Here is a 21218-nt window from a genome sequence, read left to right as displayed (position 1 = left end):
CCGATGGATCGCCTATGTCGTTGCCGACGCCTTGAGTCGACGGCCTCCAGTCTTCAGCCTGATGAAGACTCACGTTCTTGTGTTCCAACGGATTTGCGATGACTATGCCGAGTGTCCAGACTTCTCCAAAGTCTTTTTATCCATTACGGATCCCGCCATCCCAAAGGCTAAGGACTTTTATATCGACGATGGCTACTTATTCTACGGTAAGAGACTTTCTATCCCTCGGACCTCTTTCCAAGACTTCCTGATTTGGGATACATACGCTGGTGGGCTTAGTGGCCACTTCGGGGCCAACAAGACCATACTCTCACTGGAGCAGCACTTCTATTAGCGATCCTTGAAAAGGAACATTGGAAAATTTGTCTCACGATGCCACACGTGTTCTCGCGCCAAGCTCACCAAGCAGAACACGGGGTTTTACACTCCCCTACCAATACCTGATAGACCATGGGAGGACATCAGCCTTGATTTTATTTTGGGACTGCCCAAAACCGCGTGCCACCACGATTCGATCATGGTCATGGCAGACAGATTTTCCAAGATGGCACACCTTATTCCATGATCGAAGACGGCCGATGCATCTCGGATAGCTCGACTCTTCTTCGGCAACATTGTTAAGCTACATGGAGTGCGCAAGACAATCGTCTCGGATCGAGACGTAAAATTCACTAGTTATTTCTGGAAAACGTTGAGGATCCTAATGGGCACACAACTTAAATTCTCGTTAGCCTACCATCCGCAAACGGATGGCCAGACCGAGGTTGTTAAGCACACCCTCGGAAATTTACTGAGATCTATTGTTGGCGATAATGTTGCCACATGGGATCAAGTACTGCCCCGAGCGGAGTTCACCTTCAACTATTCAGTGAATCACACCACTGGGAAGGCCCTGTTCGAGATCATCTATGGTCAACTTCCACGTCGACCCCTTGACCTCATGCCATTATATTCACAACATAGGATTTCAGATAATGCATTAGACTTTGCCGAAAAAATTAAGAGCATGAATGATATCATACATTCACGCATTTCATCCTGAAATGAGCAATATAAGGCAGCTCTGATAAGGGTTGAATGTCGATTTCATTCTCTGAGGGGGAATTAGTCATGATTACATTGAGGCCCGAGAGATACTCTCTAGGGGTCGTTACAAAGCTCCATACTCGTAGTGCCGGGCCTTTCTCGATAGCCCAGAAGATCAACGACAACACGTATGTTGTGAGCATCCCGCCTACTTGGGGGTTAGTTCCACGTTTAATGTCAGTGATCTAATCCGATATCAACCCTCACCACAAATTGAAGAACCTTACAGCCATTGGAGCCTCAGTAGTGCAGAGAGTGAGAGCACCCCGATTTCCCCTCTGTTCTCTACCCTAGTACAGCACGAAGAGATAGAAACGGTATTGCGTGAGGTAATTCACGCTGAGGGGGAGCGGGTAGACCGCACATTTCTAGTCCACTAGCAGGGACGGCCTTCATCAAAAGACATCTGGATTACTGAGGATGACCTACGCCGACTCCGACACTCCGACATCTGGACCTGATCCAGCCACTTGAGGACATTGTGGAGCTTAACTCGTCGGAGTCGAGTTCCTCCCACCCCGAGAGGATGATGGGGGACCATCCAGATGGCGCCAGGACGGGACAAATCCAGTGATGCAAACTTGCTCACACCGATGCTCGCCATCCGTGGTTTCAATACTCCACCTAAGCCTCTTATTTTCGTCTTTTATTTGTTTTATCTTTTGATATTTTCGTTGTTGGATTTGACGGGCTGGGCTGGTGTTTGGGCCTCATCCGTGTTATGATTTTATTTTGATTGTAACCGTTAAAGAGAGGCCAAACCACGTCTCACTACGGTTCGTCCTCTCCACGATCTCACTTGGCACCTATCGTCACTATATAAGGGAATAGCATGCCCAAGTGAAGGTTGAGGCATTTGTTCAATAAATTTCCAAATTTGTCTACACCTTATCATAGATAGGAGTGGCTAGCCTCGCCCACATCGAGATCACTCCCTGGTTAGAGCCTGCGTCATCACGTCGAGATCACTCTGTGGCGACGTGTCTCAATGCTCTGTCGATATTACTTCGGGACGCCTAAAGATTCAAGACTCATCGACTCTTGAAGCCAGAAGACTCCTCTGTCGAGATCACTCGGAATGTGTTGAAGGTTCAAGATTTGTCACCGCTGAAGGAAAACGTCATCGACCGATCACAACGAGAGCACTCCGGACCAAGAACGTCCCTTCTTGGGTTTCTTGAGGTGGTTAGTTTCCAAGAAACCACCTTCTTGGAAGCCATCACATCATCCGCCCCGTCATCTGCCCTCCGCAAGCGGCGCAAAGGCCTGCACGCTCGGCCCCACTCATTTGTGCGCACTTTTCCAGGCCGCCCCCACCATCTGCCGTGCGCTGGCTGCCCGCAGGCATGCCCCCCCCCGCTCTATCCTGCTCTCCTGTGCACTCCCCCGCCAGGCCGCCTCCGCCATCCTTCTTGTATGGCTCGCACGTAGGTACGCCGCCCGCTCTCAGCTATCACCTGGCGCCCGCTCACCACTGACGCTCACGCCCTGCCGCGTGCGCCTCCTACCTGACACTGTGCGCTGGCACACTGGATACAGCCTGCACGGCCAAAGCCACCTCTGCCATTCCAACCTCCGTCGGTGTGGGCATCCTGACCGGTGGCCTGCGTATCGGTTCGTCTTCATCGCAAGAAACCTAAACACTTAATGCGCCATGGACTATCGACGAAAAGGTACCTATTCGTCTCCCCTCCATTAATTCCAGTATCATTACCTGCCTCTAGTGCCGTCACCCGCTATATCTTCCACTTCCTTGAATTGCTCCAATAAATCGCTGTAGGGTAGCAACTTGTCGAGTGAAAGGTTTCACTTACGATAAAGGGTTTAGTCCTTGACTTAGACGTTCAACACCTTTGGGCTGTCAAATGCCCCTCCCTCCATAGACGTCATAGTTGATCCCAAGAGTCATCAGAAGTCTAATCAGATCAATATCTCTACTTATTGGACGACGTTGATCGTTCCCCCCCCCTCATTCGGCATCGTCTTATTTTACTCCCAAAAGGGGTTTCTCAATGGGCATTCTATCTCTATCTCTATCTCTATCTCTATCTCTATCTCTATCTCTATATCTATCTCTATCCCTATCTCTATCTCTATCTTCATCTCTATATCTTTTTTTATATCTATCTCTATCTCTATCTGTATCTATATCTCTATCTATATCCGTATCAATATCTTTACCTCTATTTCTATTTCTATCTCTATCTATATCTCAATGATTATCTGTATATCTACCTCTATCTCTATCTCTATCTCTATCTATATCTTGGTCTCTATCTTTATAGCTATCTTTATCTCTATATCTATCTCTATCTTTATCTCTATTTCTGTCTATATCTATTTCTCTATCTCTATCTCTATCTCTATCTCTATCTCTATCGCTATCTATATTTCTTTCTCTATCTTTATCTCTATCTCTATTTCTTTGTCGATCTCTTTCTGTATCTCTATCTCTATCTCTATCTGTATCTCTATCTTTATCTCTATCCATATCTCCATCTCTGTCTCTATCTGTATCTCTATCTTTATCTGTACCTCTATCTTTATCTCTATCCATATCTCTATGTAAATCTCTCTCTTTATCTCTATCTTGGTCAAAGAAATTGGAAGAGGCATTATGGGCTTAAAGGACTGCTTATAAAAATCCTTTGGGAATGTTGCCCTTTCGAATGATTCATGGAAAAGCTTGCCATTTAACTTTAGAATTAGAACATAAAGCTTTATGGGCAATTATGAGGCTTAATGTTTCTTTGGATAAAGCAGGAAAGCATAGAATACTTTAATTGCATGAGTTGTAAGAAATTAGGAATGAAGCATATGAGAATTCTAAAATATATAAAGCCTAAATGAAAGCATTTCATGATAAAAATCTTAGGAGAATGGTATTCGTAGAAAATCAGAAAGTTTGGCTTTATAATTCAAGGTTGAAATTATTTCCTGGAAAATTAATGACTAGGTGGGATGGACCCTTTATTGTTATGGAAGTCTTTGAGAATGGAGCAGTTGTAATTATAGATCCCCACTCTAAAAAATGCTTCACAGTAAATGGACAAAGACTTAAACCCTATTTGCAAAATGAGGATTTACATGGACCTATCAATATACCTCTAGATAAGTCTCCAAAAAATGCTAGCATGATTTTGATTTTACTGCTTTCTTTCCCTTTTGTTTTGTTTTCTTTCATTAAGTTTGCAGGTTTAGCTATCCAAAGCATCAACTGAATAACTGATAATTCAGATTTTGGGGTAATTAGTGATGAGCTAACTTCACTAATTAGTGTCGTTGGTTTATCCGAATTAAAACAACAAAAAATTATAATAACCTTACTAGCGTAGGGAGAATAAGGGTCGATCCACAGGGAGCAAGGGTTTTTCTTCGGAATTTGTGCTTTAGTTATGTATTTTTTAAATAGTTTTAGAAGCAGGTTTACTACATATGAAGATAAATAACTAATTAAATAAAAATATATAACAAAGAAAAATAAAATATTATAATAATATTAGTAGGCAGAAACAACTTTTTTGGGATTTTTTAGGAGTATTTGAAAGCTAAAACAAAATAGGAAATGAAAGAGTTTGGCGCTCTGGACTTAGTCAAAATTTGGTGAAGTCCGGATGCCAAATGAGGAAAGTGGCTTGGTGGAGGAGAGACAAAAATGGACTGGACTAAATTCACTCTAGAATGAGTTCTAGAATGAATTTTGGAGCGTGGTTGGATGCATTGTAACCGTCTGGATATTGGCTAGCTAATCAAAGATCAGAAGACAAAAGACGAACAGAAAAAAGTTAAAAGGAGAAATAATAAGGTAACCTCTTTGTCACACCCTCCAAGGCCCAAGGGACTTCTTCTTCTCCTTTCCACCAGCTTCTTCAACCCTGGATGCTTCTTGCTCAGCCAGGCACTCACTGAGGTGAATGGATCTATGACTCAATTGCACTTACGCCACAAAACATTACTTTGGATTGAATCACAAGATGAATATTACAATAGGGTGAAGGGGTGATGACTCTCAATATGTCATCAAATATTAATGAGTTCTTGGGCATAAAAGTATTCATTGCATCCATTTAATCGATATTTGTTGTCATTCATATGCATTAGTTTTCCAACTTACTAACCCCACTTGATTCTTTGAATCAAGTGGATTAGATCTCACATATTGGATTAATGAGTACAGATATGGATTAAGGATCCAAAGAAAGAGGAACTTGATCAAGAAGAGCTGGCAAAAAATCAAGAAGAAAGAAGCCCTAATTTCTCCACTAAGCATGTTTTAAGAGAAACCTATAAATAGCCTCTTAAGGGCTCATTGTAGGTGGTCCAGAATTTCTCTCAAGGAAGCTAAGGCTTGGAGAGGAAGGATTTCTGCAGACCCTCCAAGGCTGATGAGCATTGGAGCTGGGAGAGAAGCAAGCTGAGGAGTAGCTGGAGCACGACGATCGTCATCTTGCCAGAAGGGCGTGACACGAGGTGGTGTGAGAGTTTCAGTTTTAGTTGGTGCATCCTCTCCCTACAAAGACAATCGAGGTTGGAGGGGAAGGTGCTGAGTGGTACCTCCCTGTTGTTCCAAAGGAGATTGTTCATCTTCTAGTTTGATCTTTGAGTTCTTTGTTTGTTCAGATTGATTTTCCCTCTCGTTTTTCCGAAAACCTAAACTGTTCTTCAGCAAATTCTGTGAAATCGACTCCTACAGGAGGGCCTAGGCAGCTAGCAACCAAGGCCACCGCTTAGGTTGCCAGCAAGCCGAGCTTCCTGCAGCCAAGGCCGCGCGCAACACCGCTGCACGCAGCAGAGGCTATGCGCAGCTAGCTGCGAGCCGCCCAGGCCGTGCCCGCGCGCAGGTAACTGCCTGCGCACAGGCCAGCCGTCCCGCGCGCAGGCAAGCAACCCCACGCGCAGTTAGCTACCTGCGCACAGGCAGCCACGCTGTGCACAAGCAGCAGCCTGCGCATAGGGAAGCCATCCCGTGCGTGAGCATTCACCTGCGCATGGGCAGCAACCCCGTGCGTGAGCATTCACCTGCGCACAGACCACACCTGCGCGCAAGGTGTTTGCTCCTTTGCCTCAAAGGGCAAGAGCACACCGTCAGTAGGAAATTCTCTGCAAAGGGCTCTGTTCAGTTAAGTTTTACAAAGAATAATTTGTAGAACTTAACTGAGGTTAGTTTAAGTGAACATTAAAGCTGAAATTAAAAATCTTGAACTAATAATCTACAGTAAACTGAAAAGAATTTTCTGTTGTTTTCTCTGCTCCTTGTGGATCGACCCTTACTTGCCCTAAGGCTATCAGGTTATAAGTATTGTTGCATAAGCTCAATCCTCACATGATTTAACTGATAAATAACCAGTAAAAACACCCAAAATTTGAGCTTATCAACTAGCGCCGTTGCCGGGGAGCACGGTATTACAGTAGTATTTTATTTTCTGTCTTTTCAGTATTGTCCATTTATTCTACTAAAGCTGCAGGACTTGAAAATCCTCAGCTTACTCTCTTTCTAACTTTATGCTGAAGTTATATGGTAGTGACACGTTCAAAGGCTGCTGAGAAGTATGCAGAGAACGTTGCAAGAGACGCAACTCCAGAATCTACAGTCTTAGAACCTGAAAATCAGCAAGAAACCATGGCAGAAGAAGGACACCACCAGCAGGAGAGAAGGAGAACCATGCTGGACAGGTCAACACCCTCCAGAAGCCTACAGCAAACGGATGTGAACCTGAACATAGGTGAGGGTATCATGTTCATGTATGACAATGCGTTGATACACTCTCTACCTGAATTTAATGGGTTACCTACTCAAAACCCTCTAGAATTCCTTGATGATTTCCACATTAGATGCTCATCTCAAAATGTTCTAGGATTATCTACAGAAATGCTTAAAATGAAATATTTTCCTTTGACATTAAAAGATAAAGCATTTTCTTGGTATCGTAATTTAGGAATTACTTTCAACTCTTGGGAAGAGATGCAGGGAAAATTTCTGCAGAAATTTTACCCTCTGTCCAAAACTAATTTTTATCGGCGAGAAATCCATAATTTCCATCCCCATGAGGGCGAGGCCTTTAATGAATCATGGGAGAGGTTCAATGACCTATTGAGGAAATGCCCTCATCATGGAATTGAACACTGTCAGTTAGCTCAAATTTTCTATGAATCTTTATCAGCTTTCATGAAAAATAAGGTTAACTTAGCCTTTGGGGGAACATTTTATACGGCATATGAGGATGAAGTTTTTGATATTTTTGAGAGAGTTGCAGAAACTGATATGCAGGAGATTGGGGTAGGCCAAAATGGGAGAAACCTGCAACACAAGAGAGCAGGAGTTCTGCAGGTCAATGCTAAGGAGGTGGAGCTACAAGCAGGCTTAAGGGAGACCAACCAGAAGTTGGAGGAGCTCACCTCCACCTTGAAGAATGTCTTTCTAGGTAACTCGCCCATCGTTAAAGCTAAAATTTGCTCTCTTTGTTATAGCAGAGAACACGAAGATGGAGCGTGCCAAGCCATGGAAGAAGAAGTGAAAGCATTCAACCAACAACAACCATGGGCAGGACAGAGAAAGTCAAATTTCCAAAACGGAGAGATCTTCCACCAAGGGAACAAGCCTGCAGTTCAACCTCAATTTCAGCAAAGGCAGCAGTTCCAGTCTAGGCCTCAGCAGCAGTATCAGGTCCCATCTCAGACCCAACTTGATTTCTCTACACTAACCCCTGTCATTTTAGACATGATAGAGAAGCAAAATCAAAAGTTGCGGGTGGAGATGGAGATGCGGATGCAAGTGATGATGGAATTCCAGACGAAGCAAATGTTGGAATCATTGGAGCAAATGAGGAAGCTGCTAGAGAGCTTCAGGCCTGGACCTTCTGAACATCAAGGTACACCTACAGAACCTCCTTGCACATCTCATAGATTTCCCACTAAGCCTATGATAAACCCACGCAACTTACACCATGTACAACATTCAAGTCATGATGAAATGAAGGAGGAAGATCCTGAAGTTCTAGCAATCCCAAAATTGAAAAATGGAAAAGAACTTCAGGATCCTTATCAGAATTCTGCAGAGAATCCTAGAAAGAGAAATGAGCCAAGGGAGGAAGAAGGAGAGGATCTTCCCTACGCGGAGGAACCTCTACCTTCTACGAGTGGGCATAATGTACCTTACCCATCTGCTCTGAATGGAAAAAAACCTGTACATGATTATGAGAACAGGTTATTAGAAAACTTTAAAAAGGCCACCATGACTGTCACAGTGGAAGACATGCTTAGGTGTGCACCCTATCTTAAGAAATATCTTAAGGATTCTTGCACTACTAGAAAGACTAGGGAGGTAGTAAAACTTTCCGAAAATGCTTCTAGCAATTTGAACGACATCCCTATCAAAAAGAGGGATCCAGGTGCCCCTTTCATCACATGTGAAATAGGAGGAAAAAAGTTTTCAAAAGTTTTATTAGATACGGGAGCGAGCATTAGCATCATTGCGACGGCCTTGTACGAAGAGTATGGCTTCGGGGAGCTTGAAGAAATCCATATGGACCTCCTCTTAGCCGACGGAACTGTTAGGCAACCTGAAGGAAGACTGACGGATGTCATGATTACTGTAGAGAATTGTGAAATTCCTGCAGATTTTATAGTCACGGACGTAAAGATTTCAGGAAGCATTAGTTTAGCTCCTATTATCCTAGGAAGACCGTTCTTAGTAACGGAAAGGACGATTATGGATTGGGAGAAGGGGACTGTAGAGTTTAAGATAGGAAAAGAGAGAGTGGAAATTGATATATCGAAGATGATGAAGTGCCCCTTAGGGAGTAATGAAGAATTAAAATTGTGTGCAGAAGATGAAGGAGAGGAGGAGGTAGTAAAATAATATTTATCGAAGATAGAAGGGAGAGAGCTAGATGATGAGCTTATAGATTCTCCTGCAGTTGAAGTAAGCCAGAACTTAAACCACTTCCCTCATCCCTCAAATATGCACAATTGGATGACAAGAAAAGTTTACCTGTGATCATATCCTCATCACTCACTCTAGAACAAGAAGAAGACTTGCTCAAGGTGCTTAGGGAGCATAAAGAAGCCATAGGTTGGACGTTTGACGATATTAAGGGAATTCCATCTTCTATTTGTGAACATAGGATCTTTTTGGAAGAGGAAGCTAGACCTTGTAGAGAGCACCAAAGGAGGCTTAATCCTCATATGAGAGAAGTCCTTGAAAAGGAAATCCTAAAGTGGCTGAATGCCGGCATCATATATGCAATCTCCGATAGTAGATGGGTGAGCCCGGTGCATATGGTTCCTAAGAAGTCAGGAGTGACTGTAGAGATGAATGAGAAAGGGGAAGAGGTGCAGAAGAGGTTAACCACAGGATGGAGGGTGTGCATCGATTATAGGAAGTTAAACAAGGCGACCAAGAAGGATCACTATCCACTACCCTTCATGGATCAAATACTAGAAAAACTGTCGGGGCAGCAATACTTTTGTTTTCTTGATGGTTATTCAGGATACAACCAAGTGAATATTCATCCTGAAGATCAAGAGAAAACAACCTTCACGAGTCCTGTAGGGACATATGCCTTTAGGCGTATGCCCTTCGGGCTATGTAATGCACCCGCCACATTCCAACTATGCATGAATGCACTCTTCTCCGATTTAGTGGGAGAGTGTTTAGAAATCTTTATGGACGATTTTTCTGTATTTGGATCTACCTTTGAAAACTGCCTCCTAAGCCTCACCAACGTATTAAAGAGGTGCATTGAATCCAACCTCGTACTAAGTTGGGAAAAATCTCATTTCATGGTGCAGGAGGGAGTGGTGCTGGGCCACATGGTAAGTAGCCGTGGATTGGAAGTAGACAAGGCCAAGATCAAAATCATCCAGGACCTTCCACCTCCAACCAACCTAAAAACCCTTAGGGGTTTCCTCGGCCATGCGGGTTTCTATCGACACTTTATTTTAGACTTTGCTAAAATTTCTAAACCTCTCACGAATATTTTATCATCTAAGAATAATGATTTTGAACTAACACTTGAAGCTAAAAATGCATTTTATATGTTGAAAGAAGCTTTGGTGAATGCGCCTATCTTGCAAGGGCCCTATTGGACCCTTCCTTTTGAACTAATGTGTGATGCTTCTGATTTTGCTGTAGGAGCAGTGTTAGGTCAACGAATTGACAAGAAACCCGTGGTCATCTACTACGCCAATAGGACCTTAGTTGATGCACAATTGAATTACACTACCACTGAAAAGGAACTGCTGGCAATTATTTTTGCTTTAGAAAAATTTAGGTCTTATCTACTAGGTAGCAAAATTACTGTTTTTTCTGATCATGCAGCTATTAGATATTTGTTAGCAAAGAAGGAGGCGAAACCTAGACTCATGAGATGGGTGCTATTGCTACAAGAGTTTGATTTAGAGATTAAGGATAAGAGAGGGTGTGAGAATGTAGTGGCAGACCACCTCTTCCAAATTGTAGGCGCCCAACCTGAATTGGTAAATGATGCATTTCCTGACGAGCATGTTCTAACTGCACAAGGAACATCTGTTCCTTGGTATGCACACATTGTCAACTTCCTTGTTTCAGGAAAAATCCCTACAGGTTGGACATCCCACGAGAGGAAGAAGCTGCTGAAGGATGCAAGATTTTATTTCTGGGAAGACCCGGAGTTGTTTCACCAAGGGCAAGATCAAATTCTGCGACGGTGCGTTCCCGAAAGCGAACAACGAAGCATCTTGGAATTCTGCCATGCAAAACCAGGAGGAGGTCACTACTCATCTAAGGTAACAGCACATAAAATTGTTGAATCTGGTTTCTTTTGGCCGACCCTATTTCAAGATGCCCAGAAATTTTATAATAACTGTCTAGCTTGTCAAGCCTCCATTAACATGAATAAGAGAGATGGAATGCCTTTACAGCCCATCCTAGAAGTGGAGATCTTTGATCTATGGGGAATTGATTTTATGGGTCCTTTTCCTAACTCCCATGGATAGGAATATATTTTGATGGCAGTCGATTATGCGTCCAAATGGGTAGAAGCCATTCCCTCAAGAACCAATGACAATAAGGTAGTGACCAATTTCATTGAAAAGCATATTTTCTATAGATATGGATGCCCACGAGCCATTATTAGTGATGGAGGATCTCATTTCACAAATTATAACTTTAGAAACCTCCTAAAGAAGTTTGGTGTCCACCATTGAGTCACTACCCCATATCACCCTGAAGCTAATGGTCAAGTCGAATTGTGCAATAGGGAGGTTAAGAAGATTTTAAGGAAGATAGTGCGTCCGGACGGGAAGGACTGGTCTAGGAAACTAGACGAAGCATTATGGGCTTATAGGACCGCCTACAAAACACCTCTAGGAATGTCCCCATTTCGACTGATTTTTGGAAAGGCCTGTCACCTACCTCTTGAGTTGGAACACAAGGCCCTTTGGGCCATTAGAAAACTCAATTTGGATTTAGAGCAAGCCCGCAAACAGAGGCTTCTTCAATTGAATGAATTGGAAGAACTACGAAATGAGGCTTATGAGAATTCGAGGATTTATAAAGCCAAGATGAAAACGTTTCATGATAAAAGCTTGAAGAGAAGAACCTTTGTGGAAAACCAGAAAGTTTGGCTTTACAACTCTAGGTTGAAACTATTCCCAGGAAAATTGAAAACTAGGTGGGATGGTCCCTTCATTGTCCAAAACGTTTTTGAGAATGGAGCTGTCACAATCTTAGATCCTACGTCTCAAAAGCAATTCACTGTTAATGGACAAAGGCTCAAACCTTATTTAGAAGAGGAAGATCTACAAGGCCCCACAAATATTCCTCTAGAGAAACCACCGAATGATAGTAGCATGATCTGACTTTATGTATCTTATTTTGTTTGCTTGTTTTCTTATTTTCCATATCTTGTTTTTGTTCTGCTTTTGTTTTCTTCGTTTTTGTTTGCGTCATCATGTGCAGCTTACTTCTCCACGCTCGCCTACACCACAAGATGGACAACTCAAATCGGCGGTCGCAGCTCTCCATTCCCTGGTTTGGTCTCTATTTCTCCTTACTCCAGTTTACTTCCCGTCATGTAGGAACATGCCTTTTTTATGGAGGGGGGGGGGATAGAGTCGCATACATAACTGCTCTGTCATCCATCCAAAAATTTTTTCGTTTTGCATCAACAAAACCATGGAGATTTGATGATCTTAGGAGATACTCACACAATGATAAGTACGACAATAGGGCTCTTTTCAAAGGTGTTAGAGTTGAAAGACTGGCCAGTTAGGGGATCCTAGGTGAAATAAGCCTAGCTAGGTGCACAAATGATTCGTATTATCCACAATTCATACATCTTATCACCATATTTCTCTCATCTTGTCACCCACCTGAGGTTGAGTTAGCACTCACATGCATGAAATTTTTAGCTTTAGTGGAGAGTAGGGTGAGTGTTGGCTCAATGGCATTATTATTATTGACGTGAGTGAAGCTCCCCGAACCAAGAGGGATACAAAACCTCTTCGGGGGAATAAGCTGCCGGTCTACTAAGGACGGCACATGGGTAGTGGATAAGCGCCATCAAAATACAAAGTGAAAGCTACACTACGCAAAACAAGCATAAGCTTGCATCATAGAAATCAAAGTTGACTGTCATCAAATATAACCAACAAGCAGCAAATGTCATTGAAAATAAAGGTGGAAAAGCTGTCTCCCATGTGTTTGAGCCGATGCTAGTATAGCCATTAGTATTGAGCCAGCATTAGCACCGCTCTCTACGCCTTGTTCAATAGTGCGCTTGGGGTGTTGACTCAACCTTACTCCATATAATATGTACTTACTATATGTACTCCGTAAATCATAAGTGCACTTAGTTGCGGTATAAGGGCTGATAAAGATCTTCAGGATTTTCCTTAAATTGGTCAAGTTCAATTGATGAAGCCACTCCTTGTTGAGAGTATGAGTCAAAGTTATCAAAAGCTGAAAGTCAACTAACGATCATCATTTATTCTCACTTGCATTTCATTACTAAGGGACTAGTAATGATCTAAGTTCGGGGGTGTTTGATGACTCTCAATATGTCATCAAATATTATTGAGTTATTGTGCATAAAAGTATTCATTGCATCCATTTAATCGATATTTGTTGTCATTCATATGCATTAGTTTTCCAACTTACTAACCCCACTTGATTCTTTGAATCAAGTGGATTAGATCTCACATATTGGATTAATGAGTACAGATATGGATTAAGGATCCAAAGAAAGAGGAACTTGATCAAGAAGAGCTGGCAAAAAATCAAGAAGAAAGAAGCCCTAATTTCTCCACTAAGCATGTTTTAAGAGAAACCTATAAATAGCCTCTTAAGGGCTCATTGTAGGTGGTCCAGAATTTCTCTCAAGGAAGCTAAGGCTTGGAGAGGAAGGATTTCTGCAGACCCTCCAAGGCTGATGAGCATTGGAGCTGGGAGAGAAGCAAGCTGAGGAGTAGCTGGAGCACGACGATCGTCATCTTGCTGGAAGGGCGTGACACGAGGTGGTGTGAGAGTTTCAGTTTCAGTTGGTGCATCCTCTCCCTACAAAGACAATCGAGGTTGGAGGGGAAGGTGCTGAGTGGTACCTCCCTGTTGTTCCAAAGGAGATTGTTCATCTTCTAGTTTGATCTTTGAGTTCTTTGTTTGTTCAGATTGATTTTCCCTCTCGTTTTTCCGAAAACCTAAACTGTTCTTCAGCAAATTCTGTGAAATCGACTCCTACAGGAGGGCCTAGGCAGCTAGCAACCAAGGCCACCGCTTAGGTTGCCAACAGGTCAAGCTTCCTACAGCCAAGGCCGTGCGTAGCAACGCCACACGCAGCCAAGGCGGCGCGCAGCACCGTCGCACGCAACAGAGGCTATGCGCAGCTAGCTGCGAGCTGCCCAGGCCGTGGCCGCGCGCAGGTAACTGCCTACGCACAGGCCAGCCATCCCGCGCGCAGGCAAGCAACCCCACGCGCAGTTAGCTACCTGCGCACAGGCAGCCGCGCTGTGCGCAAGCAGCAGCCTGCGCATAGGGAAGCCATCCCGTGCGTGAGCATTCACCTGCGCACGGGCAGCAACCCCGTGCGTGAGCATTCACCTGCGCACAGACCGCACCTGCGCGCAAGGTGTTTACTCCTTTGCCTCAATGGGCAAGAGCACACCTTCAGCAGTAAATTCTCTGCTGACGGCTCTGTTTAGTTAAGTTTTACAAAGAATAATTTGTAGAACTTAACTGAGGTTAGTTTAACTGAACATTAAAACTGAAATTAAAAATCTTGAACTGATAATCTACAGTAAACTGAAAAGAATTTTCTGTTGTTTTCTTTGCTCCCTATGGATCGACCCTTACTTGCCCTAAGGCTGTGAGGTTATAAGTATTGTTGCATAAGCTCAATCCTCACACGATTTAACTGATAAATAACCAGTAAAAACACCCAAAATTTGAGCTTATCAAGGGGTTTATATAGGGAGAGAGAGCAAATGAGAGCCATTGGATTTTTAATACAATGGATGGCCAGATATTATTTTCAGGGTCATGATCCACGTCCATTATGGTCCTCCAATCAGCATTGAGACCTTTGAAATACACCCTGGACGTTCAAGGCTTCTTTCCTTAATTAGCATTAAAGGTGTTATCTTTAAGTCTCCACCCTTGGATGTTTTGTGATTTGAATGGCTGGATCTTATTTTCTGGCTGGGATCCACGTCCAAGGTTGTCCTCCAATCAGAATTGAAGCCCCTGAAATGTTCATAAATAATCATGACTGGAACTTCCCCTTGCCTTCCTTTGTTTGGCCCAACATGCTTCTCATAGTGGGCTTAGTGGAGCTTCCTTAGTCGGCCTTTAGACTAGAGCCAACTGTCTTGCTTTGGGCCTTCTTTCTTGGCCCAGGATTGTGGCTGAGCCTGCTCCTCTGGTCCAAATAGCTTCCTCTTCATTTAATTATCCCCTTTATTCATGAAAGTTTCACCTAATTCCTGCATCTTCCACATAAACTAAGAAGAGAGTGAGATTCATTCCACTTAACTCATTGAGTTAAGTAGGGTTAGTCCCACAAATGGAAATAATTAACTCCAAATTAGAAAAAGGTGATTTTATTTCATGATTTTTCACAACTTAACATAAATGTTGATAATATATCCAGATAAAGATAAAGAAGTAGATAAATTAGCTAGAATGGCACATATATATTACTATCATTTTGGATTTATCAAATACCCCCAACTTAGATTATTGCTAGTCCCTTAGCAATGCCCTTAGATTTTCTTTGGACTTCCCTTCTCGCCTTTATACCAAGAAGGTATCGGCATGAAGTGTTAAGTTTATCAATCACATATCTAGATGAGCATTTTCCTTCGACAATGTAGGTCAAAACCGTTGCAGGAATACATGAACTTTTTTTCCTCATGGTCTGAGCAGAGCTGGTGGTCATAATAGGGCAGCTTAGTTCTCTCTAGTTTCAACACCAAAAAAAAAGATTTTCTTACTTCACACATCGAACTGGGCCTCACCCCTCTTGGTTCACTCTCTCACAAGAGAAAGGGCTACCTAAGGAGAATGGGCAAAGTCTGAATTACGAAAGTCGGAGGAAGATTACTTATATAGCCTACTCCAAAGATTCAAGAAGAAATGTGGAAGGTAGAAGAAGGTAAAGATGATCCTCATAAGTTATTCTTCTAGGTAGAGAATGTATTTATTATGGAATGATAGGCAGTTCATGGGAAATAAATAAGAAGAAGAAGAAACAAGCCCCGTAGTAATTTTTCTTTTCTCTTTTTTCATAATTTTGTAAAATGTATTCTTCATAGTAATTTTTCTGTATTTTTCTGTATATTTTTTTTTGGGGAGACAAATAGAAGAAGAGAATAAGAAAGGATGTATGAACTGCCGTAATCAAATAACTTTTCTTGAATGAAAGTCAATCACAGATTTCATGCAATCACTCTACCCTCAAAGAGGATTTTTGTTTTTTCTTTGAGGATCATAAAGAAGAAATAGATTGAGAAGATGTAGAGTGAATATTAATGTAAAGATTTAAAATCAGATGACAAATATCAATGTGATATTGTTTTTAAAGATAAGAGAGATAGAATGACTTGGGAGTAAGGCATTTCATAAGCAATGAGGTGGAGTCGTCCTATATAGGTACGGTGAGGTAAAGGTGGTAAAAGGTAAGTAAGCATAGATGGATGAAGATGGCAAATTAAGAATTGTGGGATGAAGATTTTTATAAAAGGTATGAGATGGAGGAGTAATGTGCTCAAGACTTGAAGAAATGCATCTCACTATCCAGCATATGATTAGGCTGATAGGTAGTCATTCACATAGAGAGGTTCGGTTAAATCAAAATATGGCTGTAGTGGGGGGGGGGTGTCACACTTTCACTCAACACTCAAATCCTTATCTATGGGGTATACACCTTTTGATTTTCAGATCTGTCCTTCACCCTACCATGTACTCTCGCCATTTGGGGATAAGATCATGTACTACCTAGAAATCAACATTGATGCCCCTATAATATGATCCTGATGCGCTCAGTGAGCATAGCTTCCCTACATTTTCTTCTAAGGTAAAAAGATAAAAAGGGCTGTCCAAAGTTTGGTTATGGCATGATGTTGAATTGAAGAATCTTTTATAACCCCCATCTTATTAAAAAAAATATTGAGACATCATAGAAAATATAAAAATTTTAAGGCGGACCGAATCTCCCCCCCCCACATAGTAATTGCATCGTCCTCAATGCATAGGAAAATATAAAAAAGAGTTTAGAGGGCGCAAACAGTGGGTTGAGCTCTTTCATGTAGGTTCTTTCATGTCCATTTTATGTATTTGTGGTAGACATTTTCTGAAACCAAAGAAAAGAAAATATAAGAAACAAAAGAAACAAAAGAATAGAAGAAAGGTAACAAATAGAAATAAAAGCTTCAATGCGACTCTATAGATGTTACTAACCTGCAGATTTTTATAAGATCATGCTAAGGGGTTGATGAGGAGGATCATCATGTAGTTAAGGCTTTAACCTTTGCCCATTCAGTGTGAATTTTTTATGGGTTCTAGGATCTGAAATTAAAATGGCCCCATTTTCATATGATTCTACTACCAAATAAGGTCCATTCCATCTACTTTTTAGCTTACCAGGAAAGAGTTTAATCTTGAATTGTAAAGCCATACCTTTTGATCTTTGAGAAAGGTCCTTCTTCTGATGTTTTTGTCGTGGAAGGCCTTCATCTTGGCTTTGTATATATTGGAGTTTTCATAAGCCTCATTCCTAATTTCTTCAAGTTCTTGGAGCTGGAGCAACCTGCATTTTCCTGCTTCATCTAAAGAAAGATTTAGCTTTTTAATTGCCCATGAAGCTTTATGTTCCAACTCCAATGGTAGATGACATGGTTTTCCAAATATCAACCTGAAGGGGGACATTCCTAAGGGTGTTTTATAGGCTGTTCTATAGGCCCATAATGCTTCATTTAGTTTGTATGGCCAATCTTTCCCATTGGGCTTCACAATCTTTTGAAGGATTTTCTTATTTTCTCTGTTACATAATTCAACCTGCCCATTAGCTTGCGGGTGATATGGGGTAGTTACTCTATTTTGTACACCATATTTTTTCAAAAGCTGTCTAAAATTAAAGTTTACAAAATGTGACCCCCCATCACTAATTATAGCCCTAGGACATCCATATCTGCAAAAGATGTAAGTCTCCACAAAATCAGTGACAACTTTACTGGTATTGGTCCTAGTGGCTATGGCTTCTACCCACTTTGAGACATAGTCTACAACCATTAAAATATACTCTTATCCATTCGAATTAGGAAATGGTCCCATGAAATCAATGCCCCATAAATCAAAGATTTCTACTTCTAAAATGGGTTTTAGAGGCATATGATTTTTTCTATCATTATTAATGGATGCTTGACATGCTAAACTGATGTAATACGACCTGCCGGGATCGGTCGGCTCGTATTACGCCACAGGAATCGATGGACGAGTTTGTGACTTATATGAATGAATGCTTGATAGATGAAAGCCTCGAATCAGCAATAATGGTGTCGACAGATATAGCAATAAATCCACGACGGTCAATGTCGAGAGATTGATCCTAAGTCAAACTCCCAATGACCTTGAAGACCAACTAGACGTCTAAGATGGGAGGGCGTTTGATGGCCCAAAAGGAGTTCGGCGTCCAAGTTGGTGATTAACCCTTTACCACAAACAAGACCCTACCTCTCGACGAAGGTGGCTATCCTATCAACGAGTTGATGAAAATGGGCAGCGGACGAGATAGCGGGAGACGAGACTGAAGAAAGTAAGAATACTGGAACTTAACGGAGGGGAGACGAGTGGCGTACCTAATGTGTCGAAAGTCCACGGCGCGTAGGAATGTCCCGGTCATCACAAATCGAGACTAGACGGTGGGATGGCAAGGAGTTACGAGCAGCAACGATGAGTGACGGGGCCCGGGCAGGATTGGCGCACGTGAACACTGAGCTCAGCAAGGACGAGCGCTTGGCGTGTGACGAGGGAAGGGCGCGTGGGCGTGGCGTGCGCTCAGCAAGCAAACGCGGCCAGGCACGTGGCGCGCCGCTGCAGATGTGCGAGCAAGTGCGCGAAGCGCACGGTCACTCGTGGGCGTGCGGTGGTGGCTGCCGACAGGCGCGCGCGGGCGTGGGCTGATGAGCGGCGCGCGAGTGTGGCTCCGAGAGTAGGCCGTTGGGCGGACGGCGCTCGAGCACCGAGCGAGGTGGAGGTGGAGCTGGGCAGGCGCAGGACGACTGCAGGGGGGGTGGCGATGGGGATGGCGATGGGGATGGCGCGCGCGGTGGTGGAGGGCGGCTGAGATGGACGGCGCGCGGCAGATGGCGGCAGGGATGGCGGGCGTGGTGGTGAAACGATGGCGGGGAAGATCCCACACCCCAAGAAAGAGAGTTCTTGAACTGTAACTGATCAAGAACCCTTCAGGATGATGATGTTCTTGACGTTCTTGGGGTTTGCGGTGAATGGTGGCAGGACCTTGATGGACGATGGTGGCGACGATCATTGGATCTTTGATCCCGTTCAGAGTGATCTTGACGAGAGGGTCTTCGGCTCCAAGAATTACCGCCTTCTTGAATCTTTAAGCACTTCGGAGTAATCTCGACGAAGCGATTAGGCACCTCGTCACAGAGCGATCTCGACGTGACAGCGCGGGCTCTATCCACGGAGTGATCTTGACGTGGGCGAGGCTAGTCAAACCTCCTACGCTCTACTCTCCACGATAAGTGGAGGCACAAGTTGGAAAACTTCTTCAACAAATGACTCAAATGTTCTCTTGGGCATACTATCCCCTTATATAGTGAGGATAGGTGTCAAGTGAACGTGGGGGGAGGACGAACCGTCGCGAGACGTGGTTCGGCCTCTCTTTCTCACATCTTCTTGTGAGGTAATACGAGCCGATCTATCCTGGCCGACATCGTATTACATGATATTGGTATCAGAGACAGGTTGTGTTAGCTCATAACCCATAGGTCCCAGGTTGTGTTAGCTCTCACTTAAGATGGTCGGTAGCATATCACTTTAAAAATTTATTGAATTGTGCACGTCATATTTTGAAACTCATTAGCATTATACACGTCATTTCATTGCATCCATCACGTGCATACCCTTGGACATTTTAGGTTGTGGATGGTTGACCATAGAATGGTTCGCACGCGAGCCCAGTGTCGGGATACCAACCTAGTTGAATGCGACGAAGATCATAACCACGATCTCGTCATAGGGGATCTTCTACCAGAAGATCCAGTAGGGGATTGTTATCATGTAGATCATGTGGAGAACAAGGAGGTAGTTTTACCTCCTCCCCTGCCTAGGGAACCCGTCCCTTGGGTTCCGATACCTCTCAACGAAATGGCGCCACCAGCACACCGAGCTTCCAAAGACCGGCGATCTGTCACCGCGGTACCTACACGTCAGCCATCGAGGTTCTCCAACGCCGGGGCAAAGCCCCGATGCTGGATCTTCCCACTCCGACACACCGACAACAGGATTTCCCAGTGCCTCCACCTCGCTACCCCTGACAAGAAGACTGGGAGCACGACAACGAGGAACGAAGAGAACCCATCCCCCTCGGGAAGAGTATCCAGCGTCGTGCTATTATGATGAACGCTCCTATCCACTGGATAGGAACTACTACCCACCCGAGAACAGGAGTTCTCGATATCTTGATCATCATGGGTGTACCCATGAGGAGGTGCCCAACCCTAACTGGATACCGGTACCCCACGCTCCCCACTACTCATCCGTACCCGGTAGCCCTCGACATCCACCTGCTACTCGACGACTGGAGATCACCACGTATGGTGATAGTTCTGCCTATCCACCCTACTACAGGTCGGCACCGGCACAAGCACCTGCCCAATACGAGGACACCCTGGCACCACCCTGAGTGACGCTGAGATACTGCGCTGACTACAACTACACACCTCGTCAAGAGTATCCACCCGACGACCCTCCCCGGCCTAGGAGGCCGAACCCATACCCTCCTCCGCACACGAAGCATGCTGACGTAGGACGACTATGGAATAGGGCAACTGAGGAGACGGATGGGTTGCCGACGAGTAAAGGGTGATAGATAGGTTTGTAGGGAGGGATAAAACAATCCACCAAAATTAACACAATCGATTTCGGACTTTAAAACCGATGAAAATCTGGTGGTGCAGCTCCGACACTTATCGAGGGCGGGAGTACTGTCTTCCCCCACTGCGACGATGCCTAAGCACCGAAATCAATACCCGAATTCACGTCCTGAGGAAACACTCGAGAAAGAGGGAGAAGAAGTAGAAAATCCCAATCCAAATCTAATTCTGACGGCGGTGGAAACTTCTCAAGAAAACAGTGAACGGAGAACACTTCGACGCCAAAGAGTTCAGGCGTACCTCGGCACCGTAGTGTGTCAAGAGGATGTGGGAAATTCCGATAGTGATGAGGCTGGGCGAATCCGGGCGTTGAGCGGCCCATTGGACGGGATGATCCTGGGCGCTGCGGGTGTTGAATGGCCTTGGTTGAGACTAGATGATGTTGTCGCAGAGTCAGGCGTGGCTGAATACCCGCGCGTGGGCGAATACCAGAGCGGAGTGCGGCGGAGCGCACGTAGCACGCGCGGCTTGAACCGTTGGAC

The 21218-nt window shown here is 43.8% G+C and overlaps 1 non-coding gene across 1 annotated transcript; it reads right to left on the bottom strand.

The window, feature by feature from the left end:
* Positions 1-7094: 7094 nt before the first annotated feature.
* LOC144714090 (small nucleolar RNA R71) lies at positions 7095-7203 on the bottom strand. The gene has a single exon (XR_013584245.1). It is a non-coding gene; the product is annotated as a small nucleolar RNA R71 (small nucleolar RNA).
* Between the last annotated feature and the right edge of the window lie 14015 nt (positions 7204-21218).

This window comes from Wolffia australiana, chromosome 16 (genome assembly GCF_029677425.1).
Source record: "Wolffia australiana isolate 7733 chromosome 16, ASM2967742v1".
Lineage (NCBI taxonomy): Eukaryota > Viridiplantae > Streptophyta > Magnoliopsida > Alismatales > Araceae > Wolffia > Wolffia australiana.
Note: the sequence above shows the minus strand (reverse complement) of the source record. Positions and strands in the feature narration are given on the sequence as shown.